This window comes from Dromiciops gliroides, chromosome 3 (assembly GCF_019393635.1).
Source record: "Dromiciops gliroides isolate mDroGli1 chromosome 3, mDroGli1.pri, whole genome shotgun sequence".
In the NCBI taxonomy this organism is placed as follows: domain Eukaryota; kingdom Metazoa; phylum Chordata; class Mammalia; order Microbiotheria; family Microbiotheriidae; genus Dromiciops; species Dromiciops gliroides.
The window spans coordinates 430,643,606-430,649,225 of record NC_057863.1 but is presented as its reverse complement, the minus strand read 5'-3'; the positions used below and the strand labels follow the sequence as shown (position 1 = coordinate 430,649,225).

General features: G+C 43.6%; 2 pseudogenes; one reads left to right on the top strand and one right to left on the bottom strand.

The window, feature by feature from the left end:
- Window positions 1-498: 498 nt before the first annotated feature.
- Window positions 499-1,168, bottom strand: LOC122751287 (annotated as a pseudogene).
- A 1,240-nt stretch (window positions 1,169-2,408) lies between these two features.
- LOC122747758 lies at window positions 2,409-4,832 on the top strand (annotated as a pseudogene).
- Window positions 4,833-5,620: the final 788 nt, after the last annotated feature.

Below are 5,620 nucleotides of genomic sequence, written 5' to 3'. Positions count from 1 at the left end.
ACACTTAATAAATGCATACTGAATTAACTTGAATTGAAAGAACCCAAATAGCATGAGAATACATTTCTAACCAAAATGGAAATCAAACTTGGTTTGATTTTTACATTTCATTAATAGTATTTTAAGGGGAAAACAAGAGTCAAGGAGATAGAGCACAGGAATAGAAAGAACACTAATCTTAGAGCTTGGAGACATGGGTTTCCCAGCTCTGACTCTTAATTATATATATGATCACTAGCAAATAATTAATAAATATCTTGACGTCTCTGAATTTGTTTCCTCATCTGCACCTTGGAAATAACATTTGTCATTATGTACCACATAGGGTCGTTGCAAAGAGAGTGCTTCATGAAATGTAAAGTGCTATATAAATGTGTTATTATTATTTTTATGATTCACCATTTCCTTTATTTGTACAAAATAGTGAATAACTGTACAGGCTGAGAAAAAATGGTGGTTTTAGGGTTTAAATGAGTCCTTCTGTCCTGAATGAAGCATCTATTTTGAATGCTTGGGACTTGCAGCTTTAGCCCCAGCATCTTTGGGTTTGGACTCAGCAGGCTTAGCAGCCTCGGAATTACTGGACTTGGCTGCCTTGGGATCAGACTTAGTTGTCTTGGGATCTGACTTGGTTGCCTTGGTGGTAAACTTTGTGACCTTGGCATCAGACTTGGTGGTCTTGGCAGCCTTGGGATCAGATTTGGCAGCATTGGTGCCAGATTTGGTAGCCTTGAGATCAGACTTACTGATCATGGCATCAGACTTGGTGGCCTTGGGGTCAGTGGTTCTGGCAACCTTAGAGTCAGGCTTTGTGATCCTGGGGCCTGGGCATTTGATGCTGATCCTAGGGCCTGGACGCTTGGTGGCCATCTTGAGGCCAGCATGCCAGGCCCTGGCCTTGGGGATCTTGGGCATCTTGGGCCTGAGGAGCTTGGCCTTGGAGGCCTTGGTGCTCAGCGCCTTGATGGCCTCTGCTTGGGCCTTGATGGCTTTGGCATTGTTGGCCTGCATCTTCTTCAGTCCCTTCTTGTTGTGTTTCTTGACAAAGTGCATGTTTCTCAGAAACCCCTTTCAGAGACTCATATCTGTGTGACCTAGGTTTCTTGATGCCATTTCTGTGCCATGTTCTTGATTGGTTGTGGGTGCTATGGTTCTTAGACTTAGCCATCTTTACACCGCAGCCTGCACTAACAGGCACTCCACTGACTGGAAGAGGCCAAAAGTGAGAGAGAGAAAGAAGGAAGAAGCTCAGGGTAGTGTTGTGAGTTATTATTAATAAGGAAACTAAAGTCCATCAATTCTCAGACATGCAAAGAGACCCCATTTAACTTACAAATGGAAAGAAGGGAATTTGTCATTTTAGAACTATTTAAAGATGATAGAAACAATCTTTTTCTTGTAAGTATTCACTCTTCCATCAACTGAAGTTTCAAAATTAGTTCTAAGCCATATGAATTGCATCAGTCAAGTACCCAAGATTTGAATTGTGTAAATAGACCTCAGCTGATTATCCTCAAAAAGTGTCCTCTACCTTCTTCACATCATATTGGTGGCGTCCTACCTTACTAGCCTCTGTAGCAAAGTGTCAGTGTTTGAATGCAATTGGTTTTCACAGAATCTGAGGAATGAAAGGGGAATTTGAGATCACCCAGTCCTGCTTCTCAACTGAAGCTTGAATTGGTTTTGCTTTTTACTGTTTCAGAGACTGATTTTTAGATGGACAAATGTACTCTACTCCCTGACTTCAACAGGGCAAAAAGAGAGCAGGAAAAAAAGGAAGGGTCTCTTTATGGTAGCTCAGAGATGAGAGAGGTGCCACAGTCATTAACACGAGTGTTCTAAGCTTCAATTTGGCTTTTACTATAGGCAGCAAGGTGGCAAAATGGATAGAGCACTGGGCTTGGAGTCAAGAAGATTCATCTTTATGAGTTCAAACCTGACCTCAGACACCTACTAGCTATAAGACCCTGGACAAGTAATTTAACCCTCATTGCCTTAGTTTCCTCATCTGTAAAATGAGCAGCAGAAGGAAATGGCAAACCAATCCAGTATCTTTGCCAAGAAAACCTCAAATGGGGTTATATGAAGAATGACTGAAATGACTCAACAACAGACCTAATATTAGGTAACCCCCTGTATCCCCATTATAAAATGGGAAAGGATTCTCGCTTAAGACTGAGAAATTGTTGTCAAAATAAAAAAGAAAACACACAATGTGTTACATAGCATTAATATAGAACCAGCTCATAGTTATATGGCATTTTAAGGTCTGCAAAGAATTTTTTGTACAAATACTCTGTGATGCTGGTAGTATAATAGATAGGATTCCAGTTTTGCAGATGAAGAGAAGACAGAGTGCCTCAAACATGTTTGGTGGGCTTTCCCTTGGAGTAAATTTATGAGAAGACATGGACAACTGTCATGTAGGATGGGTAGGCATGCATGGCTTGCAATCTCTATTACTAGAATGACTATGGAAACCAAAGAGATCACAGATCCACCTGAGCTCTATTTCCATCACAGGGTTGTTATGAGCAATAATGTCAAACTCACATAGAATTGATCTGTAGATAAGGATCTATGGGTGGGTGGAAGCATGTTGACTTAGAAAGCCATGGATTAGTATTATCTATGTTCAATTGCATTTTTATTTATTTTATTAAATATTCCCAATTACATTTAAATCTTGGTCCAGCTGCTCTAGGGTTGTGGGCCATATTGGACCTGGGGATCATTTGTTTTACATCTGTAGTTATGAAGATTATATTGAATGGGGTGTGTAAAAACACTTTTTAACCCTAGAGGGATGCTTAGATTTGAATTTTTATGAAGTTATTTGAAATTGTCTTACTAGTGAAATGGGAAGAAGAGCTTTCAATACAGTTAGCCTTTCTCTCGCTTTGTTGTTGTTGGTTTTTTCAGTCATGTGACCCTATTTTTGACCTCTTTGTGATCCTATTTGGGGTTTTCTTGGCAAAGACAGTGAATTGGTTTGTCATTTCCTTCTCCAACTCATTTTATTGATAAGGGAACTGAGGAAACCAGGATTAAATGACTTTCCCTGGATCATACATCTAATAAGTGTTGGAGGCCAGATTCAAATGTCTTTCTGATTGCAAGCCCAATGCTCTATCCACTGCACCACCAAAATGCCTTTGCTTTTTTTTTTTTTTTACCATTGTGTTTTTCTTCTGGGCCATTTGATTCCTTCTAAGGTCAAATGTGGATTTTCAGACAAAACAAGGTGAGAAATAAAGACTTTTGAAAAGGAAGTTAAGGAAAAAAGCCCCACTCAGGTCTCCTGAGATGTTGAGGCCAATCTCTCAGTGTATTTAAGTAATATGTCATCCCTGGGAAATTGTCAGTAACAGTTAAACAAGCCCTCAGCTCACACTTTCCTCATTTACTCTGATTCCCATGTGGTCATCACAGAACATGGCATGAACAAGGTCAGGAAGCTGTATGCATGAAAACAGAATGACTGGCAGCTGCTTCATGTTCATTCCCTATTTTATTGAAAGAGAGTGAGAGAGCGAGCATCTGCCTAGTCCAAGAATGTGACTTTTTAGCGACTCAACGGAGAGCCAGGAAGCCGCTCTAGCCCCGCAGACTCCGCCGCAGGCCCTGTGCTTCCCACCACCGCCGCTGCCTCCTCCTCCGCCCCTTGTTTTCCTTTATGGTCCTGGGTACATAGTATGATCGTTAGGTGTCCAGTTTCACAGAAACTTTCTATGAAAAATCAAAGCAAGTGGGCCATGGTTGCTGTGAGCAACTTTGAAGAGCCCGACACCTTTAGAGAGGCTTGAGCAAGGTGCCAGCATAGGAAACACTTCAAGTCAGGCCTCGGGCAGAGTTCCTCTATCTCGTCTTAATCATCGGAGGCCATCTTACCATTTCTCTGCCTCCTAGGAAGTAGCAGAAAACCAGAGTCGAATCATAGTTGGATTTAAGCCTACAGATGTGCCCCCAACAGCCACCATCAAGTTCCTTGGGGCTGGCACTGCTGCCTGCATCCCTGACATCATCACCTTCCCCCTGATCACAGCCAAAGTCGGGCTCCAGATTCGAGAGCTGGGGGGCCATCCGAGCTTCCTCTGTCACTACCCACTATCGGGGTGTCATGGGCACCATTCTGACCATGGGGAAGACTGAGGGCCGTGGCAGCCTGTACAATGGGCTGGTGGCTGGCTTGCGGTGCCAAATGAGTTTTGCCCCTGTCCACATTGGCCTCTATGACTGTCAAACAGTTCTACATCAAGGGATCTGAGCATGCAGGCATTGAGAGCCGCCTCCTGGCAGGCTGTACCACAGGGGCACTGGCAGGGGCCGTAGCCCAACTCACAGATGTGGTGAAGGTACGTTTCCAGGCCCAGGATGGAGATATCAGGGCACACTGGATGCCTATAATACTATCACCAGAGAGGAGGGGCTTCGGGGCCTATGAAAAGGAACTTCACCCAATGTTGCCCGCAATGCTATCATCAACTGTGCTGAGCTGGTGACATACGATCCCAGAAAGCCCACCTCGTGACTGATAACCTTCCATGCCACTTCAAATCAGCTTTTGGGGCTGGCTTCTGCACCACCATCCTTGCCTCCCCTGTGGGCGTGGCCAAGACGAGATACGTGAACTCTGCCGTGGGCCAGTATACCAGTGCTGGTCACTGTGCCCTAACCATGCTTCGGAAGGAGAGACCCCAAGCCTTCTAACAAAGGGTTCATGCCTTCCTTCTTCCGCTTGGGCTCCTGGAATGTAGTGATGTTTGTCACCTATGAGCAACTGAAACGGGCCCTGCCGGGCCGCTCACACTTCCCGGGAAGTTCCTTTTTGAGCCCTCACCTCCTAGCTTTCTGCTGTACACCCCTCCCCTTGGAGTCCAGACCCCAGCCTGCCTCCCATCCCATTTTTCTTCCCTCTTCCTCTCCTCCCCTGAAGAACCCCACCCCTGCCCTAGAGTTAACCCCATTTTATCCTTTCCCATTGCAGCCTCACCCAGTTCTTAAGCTTTCCTTACTTCTAATACAGCCAGACCAGAACCCTGCCCCCCCCAAAAAAGTGAGAAAGCTTGACTACATCTTCATCCTTTTTTTCTTTAACGGATTTCTTAATTATGCTTTTTGATTAAGAAGTTGCACTTCTTTCAACAACATTCATTGCTCTATTCACATTTTCAAGAATGAGAAAACTCCCTCAGTAATCCTGATTTTAAGGATGTAAAAAGTTTGAGAGTCAGTCCCTGGCTTTGTTTTCATAGCCTCATCTAGATTCTAACCCAGTGGGGGTGGAGGTCATTTCCTCTAGCCCTGAACAAAATTAGAATTTTCTACATATGGAGTCACTTGCTATTTTTAGAATATGAGTCTCAATCAGCATTTTATTTAACTTCTTTGTCCCCTCCCCTAACCTCCCCCTCTCCCATTACAAAGGCAAGGAACACAGCTTAGGTTAAATTGATATTAATTGAACAGTCCATTCTGGAGTAACTATAAGGGATAATAACAGATTCAGTTTATTCTGACTTGACCAGTAATGCCTTGAGCATAAGATAATTTACCTAATCTCTCTTGGCCTCGGTTTCCTCGTGTTTAAACTTATGTGCTTCTGATTCAGTGTCAATTT